General features: G+C 45.4%; 1 protein-coding gene and 1 long non-coding RNA gene across 2 annotated transcripts in view; one reads left to right on the forward strand and one right to left on the reverse strand.

The window, feature by feature from the left end:
- The window catches only part of Ntf3 (neurotrophin 3), a 69,706-nt gene that overhangs the window by 11,358 nt on the left and 32,643 nt on the right, over nucleotides 1-25,705 (forward strand). The gene's annotated exons all lie outside the window — the stretch shown is intronic.
- LOC114708776 lies at nucleotides 19,515-20,888 on the reverse strand. The gene is made up of 2 exons (XR_003736843.2): nucleotides 20,793-20,888; nucleotides 19,515-20,294 (listed from the first exon to the last, which is right to left on the reverse strand). It is a non-coding gene; the product is annotated as an uncharacterized LOC114708776 (long non-coding RNA).

Here is a 25,705-nt window from a genome sequence, read left to right on the forward strand (position 1 = left end):
TGCTGGTGTTTCCTTTAGGCTTGTTGTTTGTTTATTTGATTTTTTTTTTCTTTGAGACAGGACTTCTTTCTAGCCCAGAGTGGCAAGGACTCACTTTGTAGCTGAGGATGGCCTTGAATTCATGGCAATCCTTCTGTCTCAGCTCTCAGGCACTGGGGTTATAGGCATGTACCATCCTGCCTGGCCTGTGTCTTTTGGTGGGGGTGACTTTTCAGTAAGTCTTTGTCTTATTCTCCAGGTGCTTCTTTCTTAGTGTTTATCACCACTGTGGAAATTTCCAGTGTTTATCTCATGTTCTTGTCCTTAGATATGAATGTGTGCACGTGACAGAGGGCGGGGCTGGGCAGGACAGGAAGAGAGGGTATATTCTATTGAGGTATAGAATTCCACTTCATTTTGAGGATTGGGTTACCAATTAAGAGATCTCAGAGCCTCACTACAGTCCTCTCACATTCTCTTTTTCTTTTTTGGCTCCCCCAGTAACTGTCAGTGCTGATATCTCCTTTTGGTTCTGCTAGAGAGTCCCTTCTCCATACAAATGTCCCAAATTTTGAGCGGACCATTTGACAGAGATAAAGTCGACCACAGGACCATTGGAAAAGGCCAAGTTTTTAAATTTATCGATTTTCATGTATGTATGAGTGTTTTGCCTGCATGTATGTCTGTGTACCATGTGCATGTGGTGCTCACAGAAGACAGAGGGAGGTGTTGGGTCCTTCTGGGATTGGAGTTACAGAGAGTTGTAAATCACCATGTGGGAGCTGGGACTTGAACCCAGGTCCTCTGAAAGAGCAGGAAGTACTCTTAAGTGATGAGCCATCTCTCCTGCCCCAAAGATTAAGGTTTTGATCAAGGGGGTGGGGGGCTGTGAGAGGGTTAGAGCAGGATTCCAGGTGTTTATCATGTGGCATAATGGTTATCTGTGATTACTGTTGAAAAGAGATAGCGAGCCAGGGTTGGGGTAGAGATAAAGGGGACATTCTCTCAGACCAACTAATGTAGTGCGAGATAATCAGTTCCCAACAAAAACTTGGCCATTTCTTCTTCTGGGGAGATGATGCCAGCCTTGGAGAACAGGGAATGATACAAATGATTAGGGTGTTGCTAGCTGCATGGATCGGAGTTATGAGAGTAACTCTAGTACTGAGTCTAGGGAGCTGACAGAGAGGGCCGATCAGTCATTTGCCTCGTGTGTTTTCTCACCCTAATTTGATTTCATTCAAGATCAGAGGGAAAAAAATGGCTTTGGGGGTTACAACTAGAAATTTTGAAACTGAAACTGTGGCTGTGACTTGCTCCAGAGAAGGCCACTTGTACTGTGGGTCCTTTCTAGGCTCATGGTGAAATATGGCTTTGGGGACACCCGAAAGGCTCTCAGATTCCTAGTTTTCAGATTCATCCATGGGTGATTCCTATGGAATGAAGTGTGTGTGTGTGTGTGTGTGTGTGTGTGTGTGTGTGTGAGAGAGAGAGAGAGAGAGAGAGAGAGAGAGAGAGAGAGAGACAGAGACAGAGACAGAGACAGACAGAGACAGAGACAGACAGAGAGAGAGATGAGACAAAGACAGAGAGATGGGATAGACAGACAGAAACAAAGAGGGAGACAGAGATAGAAACAGAGACACATGGAGAGAGAGAGAGAGGGAGGAGAGAAGAGAAGAGAAGAGAGAGAAGAGAAGAGAAGAGAAGAGAGAGAGAGAGAAGAGAAGAGAGAAGTTTTAAATCCCACAGAATCTCTTTTTCAGTACTAGCTCACATGGAAACTTCTTTGCAAGGTCACATTATTTACTATGTGTAAGATAAGTATGCATGACAGTCATATATCATATGACATATGGCACCCAACATATCACCCAGCAACTTTGGAGGTAGGAATATTAGAACTCTCCTTGGTGAAGCCAGCGAGAGACAAAGATGAATCTTGGACACCTAGTGTCATCTTCAAGGATTTTGCCCAACAAGAACTCCAATATTCTGCCTAGTCCGTTCTCACCTTACACTCCAGGATCTGTGAACTCTAGCTGATAGTGCTCACTCAGCTTATTATTCAGTCCAGTTAAGTCTGCATGCTAAGAGTGTGTAAAGATCATCAGGTGACCCTCCTGTGCAGCCCAGATCAGGGGCCACTATCTTACAGAACTAAGCAACTGTGCCTGCACCCTAACTCCCTGCAGCCTTGCTGGGCATCTGAGCTCTTCTGGCCCTTGGTGCACTTTAGAACTCATTTTGTTAAGAATGCCAAGCTGAGTTTGGGATTTGGGCCGAGCCCTCTGCCTACTTACTCATCCAGTGTTTGCCTTAGAAATCAGAAGATGGACAGGTTCTCAGCATATTCTAAAGTGCTACCCTTACCATCTACTGGAAGGTGTGCTGAGCGTGAATGGTGGGGTAGAGATGAAGGGAAAAAAGAAAGCAGACCAAGTGTGCAACAAGTTATGCTAACCCAATGGATGGTTGTTCAGGAGACTAGAAATGGTGATACCGCCATGACCTGTAGGGTGGGCAGAGAGGCTGGAACACTGTTGCCCTGAAGGAGGGACTGCTGTGGAAACTACACATCACAGAGACAAGTTCTACAAAGGGCCGTGGAGTCAGGAGAAGCCAGGACTGTCTCTTCTGTATGTTGTGCAGACTGTACCAAAGCCTTCTTGGCTAGGAGTGCTAACTTTCTCCTGGTTCCAAATCTATAACAATCACCTGCAGGAGTGACCTTTGTCCTTCTTTTCTTTCAATCCCTGAATTTTGTTTTGTTTTGTTTTGTTTAGAGGATTGTGATGCTTCCAGGAGCAGTGAAGGGAGATGGGTGGAAGCGACCACTCTCAATGCTAGGTGATTTACTTTGTTTTATAGGGGCTAATATAGGACATGTTGAGAAGGACCACAACCTAAGAGGAAGTTGGCTGTAGTGTCGAGGAATAGCAGGTGCATGCCTGTGACGGTTTATATGAATGATTCTCTTATAACTCACCTATTGGATCATTCCCAGACAGGGAAGCACAAGTGTTCTTTGGACTGTTTGTGCCTTAAGCTAATAGTGAAGGAGTCTAAGCCTCACAGAGAAAGATCTGGAAATCTAAGAGTCAAACCAAGGAGCTCAGACTCTTCCTCTTGTACTGCTCATTAATAGTCCCAACTTCTTAGAGCTTCAGTTTTATCTTGTGGGGAAAAAAATGATATAATAAAATAATCCCTATCTATACAACATTAAGTGGAGTTTCAGATGAGATCATATACAGAAAAGGGCTTTGCGAACTTCAGATTGCAGATACATGTGATGGTTTAACCTGATACATTGTTGTGTGTTTATGGCTAGTTAGCTTCCTACTGCTGTGATAAAGGCCAGTTACCAAAACTAATCTGGAGAGGAACGGGTTTATCTGATCTTATCCTTTACAGTCTGTCATTGAGGAAAGCTAAAGCAGGAACTCAGGAGTCTGGAGGCAGGAACTGAAGCTGGGATTGACGGGGATGCTGCTCACTGGCTTGCTCTTCATGGCTTGCTCAGTTTGCTTTCTTAAAGCACCCAGGACCACCTGCCCAGGAGTGGCGCCACCCACAATGGGCCTTCTCACATCAATTCTTAACCAAGAAAATGACCCACAGACTTGCCTATAGGCCACTGTGATGGGGGGCATTCCCTCAACTGACATCCCCTCTCGGATGACCCTAGCTTATGTCAAGTTGACAAAACAAAAAACAAATAAAAAACCAAACATCACGGAACCCAGGACTTGGTGCATGTTAGTTAAGAACTCTACCATTTAGCTACAGTCTCACTGAGCTTAACCTAGTACTTTCTTATACAAATAGCACATGAATGTTTTCCCCTAAAGCAAGCTGGGAAAACATTGCCTGAGGAGACCCTGCAGTTCTAGGTATGCCTGAAACAGTTTCAGGAGGAATCTTAGAAGTGGGAAGAACTTTTGCTACTGTCCTGAAAGGCAACACATTACTCTGCCTCTTTCTGACAGCATCCCTGGGAGTTAGGGCTTGGAATTCTGCCCTCAGTGAGGGGCGCACATGGCCAAGATGCTCAGAGGGGCCTGTGCTGGATGGGAAATGGGCCACTCAGCAAACCTGGATATACTTCAATATGGACCAACCATCACTTCTGCAAAGTCCAGGGCTTTGCCTCCAGCTGCGTTTGTATTCCCAGAAGTCACTTAGTACCTGTAGAACAGAATTCCCTTCCAGCACCAAAGCACATCCAATGGTATTTCTAATAAACAAACCTCTCCCCTGTTCTGATGGCTACCTTCTTTAGTTTCTTTTCTCCTTGAAAGTCCATGTTCTCATTTCTATATATGCAGCGCTCCTGTGTCTTTGAGATGATTAAGTATTGAAATTCCTTCTTGATGGCTCTTCTAATGTTGTTGGGGTTGAGTTTTTGGAGTACAGTTTCCTATGTATTCACAAGACTGGCTTTCTTGGATGGACAGCTGCTTATTCTGATTTCAGCTGGCCTTATGGGACACATGTTCTGTGATGTACTGAGTGTGGCTTCAGTGTTTGGTGTCAGCTTATTGAATTGTCAGTGGCTTCTTGAATGTTACTGTCTGAGTTAAGGTTTCTATTGCTGCCATGAAACACCATAACCAAAAAGCAAGTTGGGGAGGAAAGGGTGTATTCAGCTTACACTTCCACAGCACTGTTCCTCATTGAAGGAAGTCAGGACAGGAACTCAAACAGGGTGGGAACTTGGAGGCAGGAGCTGATGCAGAGGCCATGAAGGGGTGCTGCTTTCTGGCTTGTTCAGCCTGCTTTCTTATAGAACCCAGGACTACCAGCCCAGGGATGGAACCACCTATAATAGGCTGGGCCCTCCCACATCGATCACTAATTAAGAAAATGCCTTACAGCATTTTCTTCTCTTAAGGAGGCATTCTCTCAATTGCAGTTCCTGCCTTTCAGATGACTCTAGTTTGTGTGTCAAGTTGACATAAGATTAGCCAATCCAGTAAACATCTTGTAGGGATCCCCTCAGGCAGTGAAAAATCCTTCTTGTTTCTAAGCTTAGGCAGTTAGAAATTTATTTTTAGTGTATTTTCGTGTGTGTGTGTGTGTGTGTGTGTGTGTGTGTGTGTGTGTGTGTGTGTTTGTGTGCAGAAACGGATGAACTGTAGTGAGCATTCAGCATGCTTGGTTGACATTTGACATGCGAATCTCTTCAAAGTTCTTAAGAAGGTTCTGTCACATAAGAAACGAAAGCTGTCTGTCACAGTAGGAGGAGGCATGGCATGAAAAGCTGAACCCTTTCCACAGTGCCTGTCCCATTGCAGAGCCTGGATTAAGAGTGATAAAACTACATAGTTAGATTTACATTGTTGCAATTTTTAAAATACCTAATTTTTATTTATGCATATGTGTGCCTGCACAAATTTTTCTGCATCATGTGCTTGCAGGTTCATAAAGAGGTCAGAGGGCATTGAATCCCTGGAAATAGGGGGTTGTGAGCCTTCTGATGTGGATGCTGGGAATGGTACCCAGGTCCTCTGCAAAAGCAGTTAGCCCTCCTAACTGGCCAGCCACACATTGTTATATTTTAAGACAGAAGTGCCGTTGAGCATCAGCCTGGGTTTAAATCTCACTCTGCCCTCTTCTTAGAGGTGGGACATGGACAGCAGTTTCAAGATTCAGTCAGTGTTTCTAAGTATAAAGTGACATGAGGCCAGATAATAGTTGTGCTTGTCCCAGCATATAGATACATGAGTTCTCAACAAGATAGAGTCACAATAGCTTCTAAGTCTGGAATGTGGTTGGGATTCGAGGGATTCTAGCCAACACTGTCCTGGGATGACTGTCTAGAATATTATGAGTAAACCTAAAGAGAAAATAAAGGATCTGGTGCCAACTTAAGAAATACAAAGACAGGAACTTCAGAGACTTCATAAGAGGCTAAATCAGAAACCAGGACACCATAGTCCACCTGCATAATAGTGTGTGCTCCAAGCTCTGCATCCATCTGCCTGTCTGGTTCTAAGAATTTTGACTGATTCTCCCAGAATCCTGAATTCCAAATCCCTTGCGAAGAGATTCTGATTGGCCCAGCCTGAGTCAGAGACTCACACTAGTTCATCAAGCTGTGGACCAGAGAAACAACCCATCTATACTACCATCAAAATAGATGTTTGCTTCAGGAACCCACCTTTCAACTAATGGGCAGTTGTTCTTCATGTGTAGCTGGTAGGATCAGAATGCCCCACAACTTTTCATGTTAAAATGATGTCATAACCGGAAGCAGATGTGGGTGCTAGGAAGATTCTCAGGTGAGGTTAAATAGGGGTAGCCTGAAGGAAGCCAGTCTTTCCTGGGCTGCACGCAAGTGCCCATGTGGAACTGTAAGGCAGGGCCTTTGCTTCTTAGCTGATTCTACCCAAAGGATAGTAGGGGCCCTGACCAAGACACAGACCAATATAGGCTAGAGCTTCTAGCCAGGAAGGGGAAAGATTAGCCTGCAGGGCTTCAGCTGTTACTGAGCCTTACTTAAGGCATAACAAGATTGTCCCTGTCCTTGACCTCTTGATGATGATTTGGTCAGGGCCATTGCCTGTCAGGACCTTTATGGGGTAAATCAGCCCAGAATGAGTTCTGCATAGTAGTTTAGAAAGGCTAGGCTGCCCCATGAGACTCTCTAAGGACAGCAGATCCAAAACTCAGGACTCCCTGGCTCAAGGCAGCTCCTTTATTATGGGCCTTCATTTTTCATATGCACGTTTTATGTTCTTCTTTAGAAAATGCTCTGAGCCCTACCACTTAAGTTCCAAAAGTACTACAATCCTCATTGTAGACATGCCGTTGCCAACCTGTATGAACCTTCTGTTAACTCCCTGTAGTTTTCAAGCTAAACAGTAGCTTAAACAATGGAAGCCTCGGGGAGAGCCCAAACAATAAAGATTTAGATCCTTAAATCCTAGGCAATTTGATCATCAGTCTGATCCAATATGATGGTTTTTAATGTGATAATTTTTTTAAAATCTGTTTAGGATTTACCGGTTTATTTATTTGCATATGAGGCCCTGAGTCCTGGTTATTGCACTGTGGTAAGTGTCTTACGTGCATAAGTTCAGCCCCACAGCTCCTCTGTAAGGCAGGCTTTATGTCTTTAAGCTAGGGAGCAGAATGCTGGAAATACTAACAAGTTCTGCTGTGAGTTAGGCACTGTTCTGAATGAATGCAATGGACAGAGTAGCAAACTCCAGTCACCCTCAGCCCTTGTGAAACTCACCTTCCAGTAGGCAGCATTCATAAATACAAGCATATAAATAGATACACACATTTTTCCTTGTGGGGGTTGGTACCATGCTGAAAAGTCAAACAGTGGGAAAAAAGACTGGGACACAGCAGAAGGCTGTGTGGCTGAGACAGAAAGGCAGAGAGGTAGGCTGGGTGGTAGAAAACGTGTTCTTTGCTGCATCTTGTTGGCTGTGATGAACTGAGGCCTAGGGTAGGGAAGCTGGCAGCCTCCACCCAGCTGGCTCCCTTCTACAGACCAGGAAGCCAGTGGTTTATCCTCCTCTCAAATATGACAGGAAGCAATTATTGGAGCAAATAAAAGTGAGAATAATGCCATTTGATTAACATCTTTGAAAGGTCCCTTGGCTTCCTTTGCCAGAGATGGGCTGTGGAACAGTTAGACTAGTTTATGCCAATAGAATGCTGAAGATAAAACAATGATCTTGACTTGGCTGGTCAGCAGGGGGGACTCAAGAAGCCGGGACACCAAGGGCCTGTTTGGGGGTAGAACTAGCACAATGTAGGAGAAAAATACATTGGAAGAAACAGCAACCAATACTTTAGAGGAGAGCTAGGACATTGTTCTTCTAAGGCCCCCAAAGACCTTACTTTCCATGCCTGAGAACTGTGTGCTGCTACTAGGAGCCCAGCAAAAGAAAAATAGAATGTTCAGTATGCTTCATTTATCTAATCTGAAAAATGAACTCTGCCCACTGACCTAATGGACATAAACTCCGCTGTTAAAATGCAACTCATTCAGTGTCTAGCCTCTGAGGGCCTGATATGGTAAGGTATTGTGTTCTGGGCAGTGAGGTATTCTTTAAAAATGTGTGTTTCCTTACCTCCTGGGACGGACAGTACATGTAGGGGAACCAGGCATCTCCAAGTGAGTAATACTCAAGATAGAAGTGATGGAGTCATGGGAATGGAGTCCAAGGATAGCAGTGGGTATTCCAGAAACTTCTGGTAGGTAATGGATGAGTCCTGGATTAGGTGAGAATATTGTGGGGGCTGAGGATAACACAGATAGAACCTGAAGATACAGAGAGGCATGGGGTGGATAGAGCTCTACAGTGTACCCCAAAGAAAATTCATGAGGAGAACTGACTGGAGCTGTGTTCGGGATTTGCTTCATCTATTCAGCAGAGCTATGGTTTGGAAGAGTAGAACCCATTGCATCCCTATGCATTTCTCCTTAGTCTAGGTTTCTACCACTTCCTCCCTAAGAGACAGACAGGGAGAGAGGCAGACTGACAGACAGGGAGAGAGGCAGACTGACAGACGGGGAGATAGGGAGATTGACAGACAGAGAGGCAGACAGACAGACAGGGAGAGAGGCAGATAGAAAGGGAGAGAGGCAGACAGAGAGAGAGGCAGACAGACTGACAGACAGAGAGGCAGACAGACAGACAGGGAGAGAGGCAGACAGGGAGAGAGGCAGACAGCTATGCAGAGAGCTCAGCTGGGTACAGAGCCACCTTTAGGAACCTGGCAGAGGAGGTCTTTCTGGATGATACCTGGACCCAACCCTTGGAATGGGAGACACTGATGGAGCAGACAGAGCTTTCATTCAGTGGCAGAGCTTATCAGAGATTCCTCTGGCTTCTTGTGCCGTTAGGTACATTCCACAGTGAAGGAAACGCTGCTCTTAACTTCAGCCATTAGGACCCCCTGAATCCTGCTGCTGGGCTTTTGCCTTAATTTCTCTCATCACTTTGCCTCTGCCATTTCCGAATGGCTGCTCCCATTTCTTAGACTTTCACTGTATTACCATGCAGGCAAGAACTCTAAGATTGGCTTTGTCAATGTCTCAGGAATGGAGGTGGTTCCTCACTATCGAGCGAGAGACTGTGTGGACTCTGACTCTGCCTAAGAATCCATGAAATACCTATTTTATCATCTCATTCCAGTTTGCCGATGAGACAGCCAAGGCTCCCAATGATTTTTCAAAGTTGCACCTAGGATCTCTGACAACTGACGCATTATTCATTTTTTTGATGCACACACTGTTCTGTTCTCTCTAAGAGAATGTACATTCCAAGAAGGCAGAGCTCGCCCATCCATGTTCTGCTGCTGTCTCCAGTAGCTGGAATGCTCTCTAATTTGTGGAATGACAAAGCAACTCTCCTGGAGTCCAGTGGTTAGGAAGAGGTGGCATGAAGCTTGGGGGCCACTCTTCTGATCCAGGGGTCCAAGTCGTCTTAGCCAGTCCTTCACATCCCCTGTTCGTTCACTTGTGAGCAGTTCTCCTTTTCCTCCCTCACCTCTTTCCCTCACCCTTTGCCTTTCTTCCTGCCATTTGCTAGACACAGCTGCTTTTTTGTGGGTCATCTCTTCTATTCCACTCCTTCAACAAGGTCCCTAAGACACAGTTAACATTTCAGTTGTTCTTTTCCCTTTTCAGAAATAGAAAATATTGGCTTCCCTAATTAACCAGTTTTGACTTTTTCTAGGTTAATAATAAGAGTGAAACAATCCCTATAGAGTAGGTTTTCACTGCTAGGCTATTGCTCTTTCTTGAACTCGGGGGCAAGTTAAAAATACATCCAGGGCTCTAGCATTAGAGTATGTGTTGGTCAGTTTTTGTCAACTTGATACTAACTAGACACTTGGGCGGAAGGGAACCTCAATTGAGAACTTGCTTCCATCAGATTGGTCTGTTGGTATGGGGGGGGGGCATTTTCTTGATGGCTAATTGATGAAGAAAGACCTAGCCCACTATGGGTGGTGCTACTCCTGGCCAGGTGATCCTCAGTTGTATAAGAAAGACAGCTGGATATAACTCCCAAGGAAGCCAGTAAACAGCAACACTCCATCATCTCTGCATCAGTTCCCGACTCCAAGTTCTTGCCTTGGCTTCCCTCAGTGGTGGACTGTGACCTGTAAGCATAATAAACCCTTTCCTCTCATAAGTAACTTGGTCAGGGTTTTACAAGAGAGGTGAACTAGGGCAGGGGTCTGGAAGAAACTGTAACTAACATTGATTTTTGATCACACACTCTTTTCTAATATGTTTCCAGTACACAGAATTAGTAAAATGTGAAAAGTAAATAAATAAAAATCCTAACAGGAAGCACCAGCATGACAGTATATATTCTTCAGTTCTTTTTCTTCTTCTCTGTGTATATATGTCTAATTTTTTGAGACAGGGTTACACTTAACCCATGCTAGCCTTGAGCTCTCTATGGATCTAATAATGACCTTGAACTTCTATTTCTCTATCTCCACCTCCTGAGAGCTGGACTTACAGGTGTGTGTCCCATGCCCAATTTTTTTTTTTTTTAAGATTTATTTATTTATTATGTATACAGCATGTATGACTGCATGCCAGAAGAGGGCACCAGATCTCATTACAGATGGTTGTGAGCCACCATGTGGTAGCTGGGAATTGAACTCAGGACCTCTGGAAGAGCAGTCAGTGCTCTTAACCTCTGAGCCATCTCTCCAGCCCCCAATTTTTTTTTTTTTAATGTAGCACTGAATATCAAACAAAGGGCCTTGTGCATGCTAGGCATTCTAGGAACTGAGTCACACCCCAAAGTCCTCATTGTTTTTTAAGTGAGGAGCCTACTGTACAACATACAGAATTTTTGCCTGGTCTCTTCTACCTACTGTTGCATACCGTATTTAACCATCTCATGACTGGTGCACACATTCACTCTTGTCACAGTCTCTGTACTGAAGTTGCCATCTCTTTACATTTATAGGCATCCCTGTTCATTCACTTAGAGTAAGTTTCTAGAGGTTTTATCTTTCTGGGCTTAGGGATGTCGGTGTTTTTAAGAAAGATGCAATTCTTGAAATCTATGGCCCTGCTGTGTGTGGGGAACTTAGGATGATGGTCTTCACAGGACAGTGCAGAGGCCCCTGGTTAACTCACACAACCCCCCCCCCGAGTGCAGGGCACTGTAGATTATGAGGAAAGGACAGCGCCTCCCCCTTTGCTCCCACAGCTCGGTCGTCTAGATGTATTTGCTTTCTTGATCTCATCTTAGAATGCTTCTCCTCCAGTCTCTTGGGCCCCACGCACCCCCAGGATGTCAGCTGGATGCACAACTTACATTATGCTTTTGGAAAAAAAGAAACTCGGGGGGCAGGAGCCAGACTGGCTCGACTTTGAATCTGGCTTCATCACTTACATGCAGCAGTATTTAGAGTAAGATACGTGATGTCTGTGTTACCCTCATTTTCCTTGATATGTAAGGTGAGGCACTAATAGAAATAACTCTAGCTTATATCAGGATTAAATGATTAATGCACATAGAGGGCTTTGACTTGTGCTTGTTTAAGAGGCGGGTATACAACAATAACTACAGATAAACGTTATCATCTCTATTCATATTGTGTGGCATCAAAGTCTGTTGCAAGTACGTGAGTGACTTACTAATGAGACGCCACCCTGACACTGGTCCCTTTCTCCCTCATCACAGTTGTCCACTCTTCTCTTTCCCCTCCACTGTAGGGCTTGCTGCTATGCAAAGTGTGGGTTTTTCTGGCGTCCAGATCTGCCCGCATGCCACGCTGATGTTTCTCTTTCCCATCCCTCTTGGACCTCCTCTCCTTATCAGCTTATTTGTTCCACTTAGGAAGAACTGGAGCCTGGCCGGCAGCTCTTACAGTTGGCTTTACCTCTGTGCCACATTGTAAAACTGTTCCCTCTGTTGCCTAGAAATCTCTTTGATCCATGTTTAGCTGTATCTTTTCTCCCAGCAGATGTTTCTGAGTAGTTAGAGGATTTTTCTTCTCCCAGTTGCCTAGCCTCATGCCCCTTCAAGCTTATGTTCACTCGGGATCACGTCTCTAGCTGACCACAGAGAAGAGCCATCTGTTGTTAAGGTTTCCCAGACCCACCAGCACCAGAAGAAGCTCGGCAACCAGGACTTTCTGAAGTGTTGACTTCAAGGGAGGAGGGGGAAAGATGTTAGCGATCCCTGCAGGGTGCAGATGGAGTTTCCTAGAGACATTCCAGGAGTGCTTTTGATCCAGGGTAGACATGATATAGCTTGTATTCTATGGTGTGTTAGCAGAAACATAACCTTACCTGGCCTGTTAACAGACCGTCACAGCAGCAGTAAGCTTGAGCAGACAACTGAGAGTTGGGACACGCACATGTTTACTGGGGTTGCCATGACAAAGCACCACACATTGTGCATCTAAAGGCAACAGGAACTTATTTTTAACAGCCCTAGAGGCCAGATATATAAAGTCAAGGTGTGAGCAGCAGGGCCATGCACCATCTAAAGACACCAAAGAAAAGACTGGCTCTGCCTCTTTCTTGTATCCGCCATGGACATTTCCTAATTTATCAACCAGCCCTGACATCCTGTCTCAGGGTTGTCTTCACACCCCTCCCCTCTTCTGTACTTGCCCCCCGGGTTCATAAAGACACCAGTCTTACTGGGTTCAGTTCTATGTTCCTGACTTGACTCTAACTGGATTCTTCTACACAGACTGTACTTGTGCATGAGACAGCATTCTGGGGTTCTGAGTTGGGTGTGGGACTCCTATATACCTGCTTTGAGGAACCCAACTCAACTTACAACAGAAGGGAAGAGGCTAAGGACCTGTCACTCCTGTGAAGTGCGTGGTGGGCTGTGTGGAGTCACACAGCCAATTAATTTTGGAATGACACTTACCGGGAACAAAGCCCCCAGAGAGCCAGGTCTTTTCTCAGTCCAAGAACTGCAATGCCAAAGAGGAAGGGGCCTTCCTCCCTGGACTCAGCTCAGCTCTTTATACTTCCAACACCACTTTTGCCTTTCACTATCAGCACCTGGGGAGTTTGCCGCTTGTGAAGGAAAAGCGAGTGGACCTCTGTGGGAGAACAGAGGGCAATGTGAAGCAGAAGGAAGGAGCCGGGGTGGGGGGTGGGGTGGAGAGCAGAAACCATGTGCCACAAGTTGAATAGAAGCTTGGGGAGGGTGCACAGATAGAAGGTGACTGTGAATTCTCATCCTGGTCCTGCCTCTGGGCTGCATGAGCTTGGCCTTGAACTACCTGGGCCAACAGCTTCTGTGAGGAAGACTAAGGCAGATGGTGTCTTTGGGAATCCCTTCTTGGCCAAAACAGAATTCTCAGCTGGAGAGCATGAAGAGCAAATGGGCACTCTGGGTCGGCCCCCTGCAGCGAGCACAGCCTGTCTTCCTGTGGAAACATCTTCAAGTGGGAAACAGGGAGCGAGGCTGCCCTGCCCACCGGGTCATATAGCACGCATCTGGCGCCTGCCTGCGTGTCTTTAAACTGCCCCCCCACCACTCCCCTCCCAGCTCCTGGCTCTCTCCACATGGAAGCCTGCTACTCCTTTTCATGATTCCCATTACTCTCTGACTGTACACATCTGTCTTCGATCGCTGTCAGCTCTGGGAGACTACGCCAAGCTTCTTGAGTGCAGACCGAGACTGCCTGGGTTATAGACTGTGAGGCAACCGTGAGGTGAGAGGAAGACACTTGTGACTTGGGGCTGGGAGTCGCAGTGCCAAGGCCTGGCCTCCCCTCAGACTCCAGGAGAGGAGGGAAACCGCTGTGGAAAAATGGATCTTTGGACCATATTTACCTGCCTATCCCATCTCAGGGTTATACCCATACACATAGACATGCATGTAACCCGCCTCCTGCCCGCCCCCCCTCCCCACAGATATGCAGCTCGTCTGAAGGACCCTAAGCCTATCCATGCCATTCTAACTTACAAGACTTGAACCTTGTTCATATGGAAGATGGAGAAAGGGAGCAGGGTGTAATTCACAGAGTAACACAAGAGTGTTCCAGTCTTGCTCAGAGCACTCAATAGCTAAACTGAGATGTGTTGCTGACTCAAAGATGTGATTTCTAAGACAGTGACCTCTGTCCATCCGTCCTCCAAAGCCCCTTGAATGTTTGATAGGGATGGTGAAGGATGAGCAGACAGAAGCATCAGAAATGAGGGTGGTTTAGAGAGGGGCGGTGCAGAGGGCTTAGAAGAGCAGTGTTAACTCTGGCAGGCTGAGGGTGGTGGTAAAGCCAACCCCAACCTGGTAGACGTCATCACTGTCTAAGTGGAAGGGCAGAGGAAGAGTGTGGTCCCACAGCAAGGGAGGCATGCTGTTCTATACCGGTGACTTCATCCTGTCCATGCGCTGGGAATTTGTGCAGCCGGTGAAATGCCAGCCGTGGTCCAATGGAACTGAGTTGTACAGAGACATTTGGGTCCCTTAAGATGAGCTGGTTACAGCCAATGTCAAGCAAGTCGCATCAGCTTCCTCAGTCACCATGACAACCAGAAACACCTGTGTGTATTTCCAAATGCCTTTTAATGGGGCAATGCCAGCCTTCTAGGGATCTAGAAGGTTAACATGAATTACTGAGTGAAAAGGAAATAATAACCCACTTGTGTGATTTTTTTTTTTTTGAAATTTTTTTACCCTCAAAATTTATCAGATGCCAGGATCTGTCAACTCTTGTCCCCAAAGAACACTTCAACAGTGTTCTTTAATTCATCTCCTGCTCAGGACCAATAACTCCTGAGGCAGAGCAGAGGCCGACTCCTTGAGACAGTCAGGTGTACAGCATCCATGTTCCACGCCTTCTGTTTTTATCTCTGGTTGTGAGCTCTGGGGCCACCCCCACCTCCTTCCAGCCTCGCTGGCTTAGTTCCTGAGGTCAGAGCTGTGACATGAATCTGTCAAGTGTCTGGCTGCTGGAGGGAGGTTTATGTAAGATTCCCTTCCTGGAGCTCAGCTCTCGTGGGATGACAAGGACCAGATTCAGTGTCTGAGTGCTGATATTTGCCAAGACTTTTCCCAGGCTTCCCGGAATAGACAGAGAAACAGAGCAAGCTTCCTTAGGACAAGTGACTTGGACCCGAGTTGAGCGGGTGTTCCTAAATGACTGTTCTGTGACCAGTGTGAGTATGTCGCTAATTCATCCAAGAGAAGTGCCTGCAGGAAGAGAATGGCAGGAAGAGTGGCCTTCTGTTGCCACACCCCACCCTTCAATGGCTTCAGGGCTGAGATAATCTGTGCCTGGGTCCATATATTTGCAAGGGACACAGACTTCTCTAGTGTCTTCTGGAATTTAGAATGGACAGCCAGAGTATAGCCCCTGGCGTATTAGCAGAAGAGATGTGTGTGGCCAGAAGCTAGACATTAGCCAAGTGCCCTCATTGTCAGGACATTCTGGTAACCTGTGGTCTGGTGGCTGCTGGTGTCCCCTTCCCTGGCTGGGCTCTCTCTGTTCACGTCCTACCGTAATTCTTCCCATCTTCATGGAGAATTTCACTTAGCTCCATTTCCACATTCCTGTTTGGTGTTGAGACCCACAGTACCCTGGAGACAGTGCCCTGCCTGGCCTTGGAGGATGTCATCTTTCTCAAAATCTTCCCTCTCCCTGGTGGGATTCCATTGCCCTGACTTTCATCCTTCCTCTGCGCTTTTTCTCTGGCTCTTCCGGGAAGACTCCTCTCCTCTGTCTAACCTGGGCTCACTTCTCTTTCTATAGACACCCCCACCCCAGGCTCACTCCTTCCATAGAGCCCCCACCCCATCCCCGGCCGAATCAAAGATTCCAACGAACTCAGCCTTCATGAGCAGGACTCTCAAATACTCAAGGATTTTCTGCAAAGCTACACATCCACACATCCAGCTGATCTACAAGTGCTCCCCCAAGTGACTGATAGGTCCCTTAAATTCAGTGCTCCTCAAGGGATCCCCAAGCCTCTTCAGTGAATCTTCTCCATTGTTTTCCATTCTTATAAAGGAACCACTTGCTCATAAGGATGGTCAAGTCAGGACCATGGGAGACATCTGCAGGTGATCTCCCTCTGTCATCAGATAACCGCGTAAGCCTCATAACCCTAACCTCCCAGATTATCTCTCTAATTTCTCCTGTCTCTTCCCAAGTGTCACAACCCCAATAAAAGCTACCTTTTAATATATCTCACCATTCTCCACATTTGCCAAAGCCCGCTGGCTCATTTTCCTACTTGAAACACAGCATTGACTCAATACCACCGTCATCATCTCCTCCTCCTTCTCCTCCTTCTCCACATCTTTACCTCTGAACCTCAGCACCTAGGTGTTGGTTCCTCCTCCTTGGATACCCACCCCTCTCTACTTCTGTGCATCCTGATTCTCATCGTCCTTGAGATGATAGTTTGAGCATCACTCCCAGAGGCTTCCCCAGTCCTGTCTTAGCTCCAGCTCCCTGCTACATGTTCCCATCATACCTTAATTTTTTCCCTAACTCCCAACATTTCTTATTGTAACTCTTGGCTCAACGCCCCTGTCACTGGATGCTAGGCTTCTTGAAGGTGGGAAATGTTTCTGCTGTTCATAGCAGTGTATGCCACTATGGACATATTGCCAGCTATACCTAGTGCCTAGTGTATCCCAGTCAACAAATAAGTGTTGAATCAATGGATGAGTGGATGGAAGGTACTTTCCTAGCAAAGACCTGGAAGACGATGAAAGGCCAGGGCTAGATTAAGGAAACAGTTCCTCCGGGTAACATTATGAATTCCCAGAGTAGGTGACTAACCTTCATTCACTCTGACAAACATGTATTCCATGCTCCATAGCCAGGCAAAAAGCTGAATGAGGATTAATCCCTTCTCACAAGGAGCTTAGACTCCCTTTGAAAATCCTTTAAAGCTCGGAAATAATTTTGGCAGGTAGATAAATTGGTCTTTGTTTCCCTGTGGCCAGTAGTGTGAAGAAAAGGAGCATGCAGGCACACACATGCACAGCGCACACACACACACACACACACACACACACACACACACACTGATGGACATCCATGCTCATCAATGGGTGTGCCTTAACCTCTCTTCTGTTTCACAAGATGGGAACCTGTACTGCAGCCTGGGCTCTTTGGCATGCCACGGAGATTCTCATTAGCTAGAGCTCTCAAGGAGGGGGCAAGTCTGGTTCCTACAATGCAGTTTGTATAGGGCTCTTCTTTTTATATCTCATTGGGGAGCACCACCCTGCTCTCCTTTCTTTCATGCTACGTTTGGCTCTTCAGAACCCACTTCCTCTGTGCTTAGGACTCCTCTTTTTTTTGTCTGACTTACCAGGTGAGATGAGGTTAGAAATGTGAAAGGTGACCACTCCCTTCTCCTTGACCCCAGGAAAGCCTCTTTGGAACCTTGTACCCAGAGGCAGCCAGTTCTGTTGGTAAGAAAGGAGTGCCTGGAAAAAGGCCTTGGGGAATCTTAAGTCTCCCAGTCAAGACACATCTGCCCTCACACTCAGGGATTTTGCTGTGACTCCTTTTCTAAGGTGACACACTGCTCTCACCCAAGCTCCCCCACACACAAACGCACACACTCACACCTCACAGCAGGCGGCCGTTTCCTGGAGGTCCTTGAAGCCATTCCATCATCGCCTGGGCTGTTTCTGTTTCAGTAGTCTTCAGGGAAGAATGTGCCTGTTGGATTGCTGCCTGGCCGTGAAATTTCATTTCCATTTCTTACACCTGCGGTTGCAATAAGAGAGAAAAAAGACCAGAGCTCTCGGACACTGGGTTATCAAGGCACTCAGGCTGTGGGTTCCCAAGAGGGATGTGGTCCTAAGCAGGCTGCCTCAGCATGGATTGAAGGGGCTGTGTCTCTCGAGCTGCCTTCTCTGTAGGTTCTCTGCTTTCTCTGTAGGTTCTCTGCTTTTAGTCTTCAACATTCTCGCACAGGAAGTCTGTGCATTTGGTCCATGACTTGAAATCTGACATCGAACATATATTTGATGAGTGCCTCCAGACACTGACTGGGATTTGCAATGTGTCCCAAAATACCAGCTTATCCTCTTGCCAATTCCTTTGTCCTGACTTCCACCTAATCAGCCCCCCCACACACACACACAGAGTACCTCATAGGGGCAGAACTCACCTGTTTCATGCCTTTTACCACACAAGGTTGGTGGTACAAGAGACCTTTTCTCTTTCCTAGCTCCCTGTGTGCCATCACCTGGCATATATTAGATGTACATTTAATGATCTTTCTCTTGTACCTGGGACACTTTCCCAAGGACAACACTACTTAGAAAAGGCTCTCTTACCGGAAGAGCCTCCCATCCCACCTTCAACCACGTGTTCCCTTCCTCCACAGCACACTGGATCGGAACCAGCAGCTCTGTCAGAGTGTGTTTCTTTGCTTCGATACCAGGCCCCAGAGAGCATTTGATTCCTTGGCACTGCAGTGTAGCCTTAATTAATTTTTCTCTTTTCTTCTTTGAACTTCTTGGACTATACACATACTTGTGTCCTTGCACAATTGGGTGTAAAGAATTTTAGTGGCAGGTGGTGTTAGTTTTTAGCTTCTTCATACAGGCCAGGGACTTTTCCATCTGGACTTTCTAGCAGGACTTAGGAATACTGACTTCCTAACCATTTGGATTTGGGTGTAGTGTGCAGAATGAGAATGAGGAAGAAGGGTCAAGGGGGAAATATACTCATGTATAAATCACACGTGAAGGGGGTTTTGAAGTCATTATTGTTTCAGGGTGTGCAAACTGTAATTATTTTTTAGGATCTTGATTTGCCCAGTGAGCATTTCTCAAGGTTGCTGCTCCGAGCATGGAGCATGACGTCTTTGCTGTTGGGGAGGGGGTGTCCAGTCTGGGTTGACACACGTTAAATCATTTAAGAAGGGTCTAGGGTGGGATCTGGTTTCTCCACGTGCTCAGCTGCAGTCAGATCTGCATGCAGCATGTTCAAATGACTCAGATGATTAGGACAATGGAGTTAAAATGAAGGAGAGGCATGGTTCCTCTCTGTGTTCCTAGTTTTTCTCGAATGGTTGTGTTCATAAATCAATAGGTCACTTTAAGACTGAACAGGCAATTGGTAGTTAAACATGCTCTTTGCTCTCCTGAGCTCTCTGCTCAAAGCAGGCAGCATTGTCTGGCTCAAGCTCTCAAAGTGTCTTCTTAGCTTACCTTGGGATACATAACCTAATCTCATCTCCACCACCATCCTTCCATCCGCTTACACGCTGCAGTCTCCTGGAGTCAATTCCTCAGGCCCATCAACTGTAGCCTTCAGTCAATAATGACCATTCCAGGGAATAGTTTCCAAGGGTCACATGAAGCATGCCCTTCTGTGTCCTGAGAATATTTTCCATCCCCAAAGGGCCTTTCTCGATAATGAGGAAGGTCAAACTGGGGCAGTCCACAGGAAGAAGTCCTTAGAAAGGAAATCTGTGGCAGTAAGCCATCCTGATCCGGGATGTTTGTTTTGTTTTGTTTTTTTTCTTTTTTTCAGGCTAGTTATTTAAAGAGAACTGTGAGGAACTGGAAAGACAATGAAAATGCTTGATTTTTCAAGAGCATGTTGAAACTATTTTGCAGAGTATATGTATGGGGAGATTTAAAATGACATACATGGTGGAGAATCGGAATTGCAGTAAAACTTTGCAATGTAGAGACCTGTCCTTCTACAAAATTGACAAACGAATGCAACACATGTGCTGCCATATCAGACATCACTAAACAATCATAACATTATTTCCCCTCCTGCACCTTTGCCAATAGCAAACATCACTAATCAATCACAGTATTCTTTCTCACTGAGATACAAAAGTCTTTTAATCCTTATAGCTATCAAAATTTACTGAAACTTGGATCAAAACCCATTTGCCACACTTATTTCAATGGAAAAACCATTCAGTTTAGCAGCAGCATACCTGAATTTGAGTTGCCAGTAAAAAAAAAAAAAACTCTGCAGCCTCAGTTTCCCTTTCCATAATTAAAAGAACAATGCTTATCACGGAGGCCCCAGGTAATGATTAAGTAAGATAATACTTAAGACATAAAAAAGCTGATGTGGTGGTGCCTACACAGTGCTGGGAACATTGTCTGCACTCAGCAAATGACGGGCACATAGGAACTTGAGGTGGCACAGACACATTGGGCGTCCACCATACGTCATCACCATCTGCAGAACAATAGGATGTGCATCCTCTTCCAGTCTTGTTCTTGCTTCTTTTAACATCCTCACTGGAGGCAGGCGGAGAACAGTTGGTCTTCCCATTCTCTCTTACTTTAACCTCACATTCTTAGGGCCCATGAAATCTCTAATGCCACCTCGTTGCCCTGAAGAGGGGGGCGCAAAATGAATGTATCATTCGGTGATGTGAGCAGAGTTCTGAAAGACACACTGCATAGGTTCTCAGAGCTGTGTGCTAACACCGGGTTTGCCTTAACACTCCACCTGTCCAGAGCCCTTCCATTGTGACCAAGAGGATCACCCACTAGCTGATGATAGGACTCGCTTTAGTAATGCTTTGATTGGGAAAGGAAACCAAGATCTTGTGGGATACTGGGGCAGGAGGACAGGCTTCTCCAGAAGAGGTTTCACTGCCATTTACCATGGTCCAAAGTAAGAAAAGTGGGAAGTGGTCTGTTGGGCCCCAAACGCACTTCCCTGGCACTGCCTTGGGCCTGCCTCCCCAAGCAAGACAATCATTTTCATAGCAACAAACTCAGAGAGCATTCATTGAACAATTCAAACTCTCACTCTCATAAACCCACACATCCTGAGGTTAAGTGACTTCCCAACACTTGTCTTAGGGATGGCTTCCTGCATTTTACCTCTCAATCAGCGATCTTCATCCCATCTGTCTCAGTTAGAGTTTCTATTGCTGTGAAGAGACACCATGGCCACGGCAACTCTTACAAAGGAAAACATTTCATTGAGGATGGCTTACACTTTCAGATGTTTAGTCCATCATCATCATCATCACGGCAGCATGCAGGCAGACATGGTGCTGGAGAAGGAGCCGAGAATTCTTCATCTTGATCCACAGGCAACAGGAAGTGAACTGTCTACCACAGTGAACTTGAGCAAAGGAGACCTCAAAGCCCATCCCCACAGTGATGAATTTCCTCCTACAAGGCCACAGCTCCTAATAGTGCCACTTCCTTTGGGGGCCATTTTATTTTTTCAAACAAACACACATCCTAATGACTCACTGAAAGGGGTGAGCTGAGGGGATCTCTTCCACATGGTCTCAGCTTTCCTCAACTTTAACTCTGTTCATCCTTCCTCTCCAGTATGGACACACTTTTCAAAGGTCATCCAAAGGCTTTGTCTCCTTCCTTCTGGCATGAAAGAGGCAGGACTCAGACAACTGCAAGAGATCAAAATTCAGTTTAATGAAACAGATATATATTAATTGCCCAAGTGTCTGCTACCTGATGTTGAGGATATTGGTAGGTGTAAACAGAATCCCTGCCATTATGTAGTTTAAGAATACTCAAAAGGGATAAACAAATACATGAAGGACAATAGAAAAATTAACAAAAGGGCACCAAAATGGACAGGGCTTGGGGATGTAGCTTAGTTGGTAGAGTATTTGTCTAGCATGCAGGAAGTCCAGGATTCAATCAACAGCATTTACTGCATAAATAAAACAGCCATGATGGTTACAAGTCTATAATCCCAGCACTTGAGAGACAGAGACAGAAGGATCCAAAGTTCAAGGTCATCCTAGTTTGAGGCCACCATGGACTAAATGCAACTTTATCTTTAAAAAAAAAAAAGCCTTGGGAGTCAGGAGAGAGATAACTAAGAGCAGAGAGTGTCAGGTAGAAGATCCTCAGCCTTGAATGGTGATGGCTGCTATGAGGGTGGAGGGTGTGAGGACTGAGGCTTGTGGAGAGGCTGAGATTTGGAGGAGGGGATTCTGGTACCAGCAGGTACTAAGAAGAATCTAGTGTGGGTGGGGTCTTGACCAGTCTGTAGAACATTTTGACTAGTTCCATTATACCACACGTAAGGCAATGTTACCTTGCTTTGTGACTTTATGTGGCTGCCTGTCTCTGGGCCTCCAGTTTCATGTCTACAAGATTAAGAAGTTGAATGAGTCTTTTCTAGGTCTATGGTTTTGTGATAATAGTGAAAAGCTTACAGAAGTATCATTTTAAATATATATATATATGAATATTACTCCAAAAATGGAATATGAAAAACTGTATCTGCTGCCAATGAAAGTAGAGGTGTAGAAGTCTGGGGGCTGATTCTAGGCTTTGCTGGGGCTGGGCTTGACCAGTTTTTCTGTGCTGGGTCAGTACTTGTACTTTACCAGAGTGTAATTCTCTGCAGAGTGATACGAGTCTGCTGCTTCCCACATGGAGGACTTGGAAGATTCTGTGTCACACCAACTTAGAGTCCTACCGCAGAGAGTATTTTTGCTGGCTCCTGGGCTGTGCTGCCTTAGATTAGTGGAGGGAGAAACTCAAGGCTTGGGAGGAGGCCCATGGCTCAGACTTGATGTTTATTGAGACCCATATAGGACAGGGTTGTTGCAGGAATCTTAAAAGTTCTTATTAATAAAATCAAACCCAAGCCGAGTTATTGGGGTCCATGCTGGTAGATCAGAGAGACAGGACAAGCCACAGCTATCTCACCTCACCGGATCCTCAGCTGGTCTTGTCTCCTCAGACTGGAGGCTTCTGAGTCCTCATCCTGAATGGGTCTCAGCTGAATTACCGCTCGAAAGCCTGAAGCTTAACCAGCCAAATGCCTAACCAGCCAAAATGCTTCTAGTTTCTCACCCTCACGCCTTATATATCTTCCTGCTTTCTACCACACTCCCTGGGATTAAAGGCTGGCTTTCTGGGATTAAAGGCGTGTCACCATGCTTGGCTATTTCCAATGTGGCCCCGAACTCACAGAGATCCAGAGGATTTCTATCTCTGGAATGCTAGGATTAAAGGTGTGAGTGCCACCATTTTCTAGCCTTTGTATCTAGTGGCTGTCTGTTCTCTGACCCCAGATAAATTTATTAGAATACACAATATTTTGGGGACACAATACCCCCACATCTCCTCTCTTTTTGTCTAAAATTAAAAAAGCTTATAATACAAGAAAAACTATCTTCAATAAGTATATGCAATATACATTCAAGATTACATTAACAATGTCTAGTCCATTAACATCTGACAGATCCAGACAAAAAAAACTCCATTATATATATTAACAACGTCCAGTCCAGTAACATCTGATAAACTCAGACCAAAAAATTTTCATTACTTATTTAAAACAAGTAGTTCCTTTTTAAAAGTAGATTCCATAATCTCCCTTTTTATCTTATCATATCCATATTTTCTCTTTTTTCTTTTCATAATAGATTCATTAGTCTACCTTTTGTCATTTTTATATCTTCCCCTTTTTCTTCAGTGTAGATTCAATGATCTACCTATTTATCCTATTATTTATCTTCTTTCTCAGAGTAGATTCAATGATCTATCTCATATCTATATTCTCTTTTTCCTTTTGCTTTCTAGGGTGAAGATATCTTTAGGGAATCTTGAAAAGAAAAGTTTTGGGTTAATCATCAAGTCCTGTATCATTTGTCCAGTCTCTGCATAATAGGAAAGTTCAGGGCTTGTTTCAAGTCCTTGTTTGAGTAGTCTGTCAGGCTGGATCATCTCAACTAGTCCTCTCGAAATTGTCCTGACCAGTTTGTAGTCCAAAGTCGATTTTTCCATGGTGTTAATCGGCTTAATGGCTTTATCATAGTCCATGTGGAATCATCATTGTAGGATCCTGTCATCTTTTTGAAGATTTCAAAGTCACTGTTAGGCATAGTCATGGTTTCCTGCGGATTTTTTTTTTTTTTTTTTTTTTTTTTTTTTTTTTTTTTTTTGCCTCCTCTGTGGTTTGGAGCAATCACAGTCTGATAAATGTCTGTCTCTCGGAACCATGAACATTCTTCCCTAGAACAGAAAATCTTCACAGCAATTTTTCCCCACCATTTGTCTTGCCAAACTTTTCCAAACTGACCTTTGCTGATGCTTTCTTGTAACACGATGGTCCTGGCAATTCTTCTCTGAACAAGCAGCAGTAAACCCTTCATTCCAGGTAGCAGCATCATCGCAGTCACCAACATGATGAGAAGGAGCTGGCAATGTGGAGCAGTAGCCACTGCTTCCATGGTCCCACCACTGATTGTGGCTCCGTCCGGCCAAAGCTTCTCCCAAGCCTCCTAGGCTGGCCTCAAACTCGGGATCCTCCTGCCTCTGTCTCCTTCAGCAAATCCTACCGGCGTGTGCCACCACAACCAGCTGAGTGTAACTTGGGCCTGAGCTGGGGCTCACAAGGCCACAGGCAAACAGCTTTTGCATGAATTCGTAACACGAACGTTGGGCGCCAGATGTAGCAGGAATCTTAAAAGTTCTTATTAATAAAATCAAACCCAAGCCGAGTTATTGGGGTCCATGCTGGTAGATCAGAGAGACAGGACAAGCCACAGCTATCTCACCTCACCGGATCCTCAGCTGGTCTTGTCTCCTCAGACTGGAGGCTTCTGAGTCCTCATCCTGAATGGGTCTCAGCTGAATTACCGCTCGAAAGCCTGAAGCTTAACCAGCCAAATGCCTAACCAGCCAAAATGCTTCTAGTTTCTCACCCTCACGCCTTATATATCTTCCTGCTTTCTACCACCACTCCCTGGGATTAAAGGCTGCTTTCTGGGATTAAAGGCGTGTCACCATGCTTGGCTATTTCCAATGTGGCCCCGAACTCACAGAGATCCAGAGGGATTTCTATCTCTGGAATGCTAGGATTAAAGGTGTGAGTGCCACCATTTTCTAGCCTTTGTATCTAGTGGCTGTCTGTTCTCTGACCCCAGATAAATTTATTAGAATACACAATATTTTGGGGGACACAATACCCCCACACAGGGTTGCTTTAGCAAACAGGTTCCCAGGCCACATCCTTGTTGATGGTAGACCAGTGAGTGAAGGGGACCTCAAGAATTTATTCTATTAACTGTTCCAGAAGACTGGGATTCAAGGCCAAGTTTAGAAGTGCCTGATCTAAGGAAATTCTCATGTTCCTGCTTGCTTGCATTTTCATGAATTTATATGCATTTGTATAATAAAATAATATGAAGTAATTATTGTTACATAAGTTTACTAAGTACCCTATGGTCCTGATACTGGTGTATATACATCTGGGAGATGATGTGGATATGGAAAACACAAGCCAGACCATGTTAGGATACTCACTTCTGAGCACCTGGACCACCCACTGCCTTGCTAGGAAGGAAAGCTATTCACATATAAATTGAAGGCATCATTTCAGCACTTACTTAAAATTCACAGTTCATCAGTACAGACAGAAAAGAATCCCTAAAATGGAACTTAGGCTGAGAGAGCTGCATTCTGATGTTCCAGCTTACATCTCCTTCCCTTAGTCAGGACTGCTCCCTACTCCACAGCAAGTGAAAAAAAATCTTCCACGAGAGTGGTGGAACCTGACTCTGGAAGGGGGTGGTGTAGGCTGGAGTCCTTGGGAACAGTTTCTGGAAGAGCAAGGTTCAGCAAAGTAGAATGGTCTGGCTGTAGCCACAGCTAGGAACAGGACAAGTGACACTATTTTGCTCTGCACCGACTCTTGCTGCTGAGGACAGCTTCCATAGCTGTGTTCCAAGGTAGCCCCACCTGGAAGCATGTGTTTGCTACTTCATCTGTTGCAGGATGCAGAGAGAAGGCAAACT

The sequence above is a fragment of the Peromyscus leucopus genome, chromosome 3 (assembly GCF_004664715.2).
Source record: "Peromyscus leucopus breed LL Stock chromosome 3, UCI_PerLeu_2.1, whole genome shotgun sequence".
Taxonomy (NCBI): domain Eukaryota; kingdom Metazoa; phylum Chordata; class Mammalia; order Rodentia; family Cricetidae; genus Peromyscus; species Peromyscus leucopus.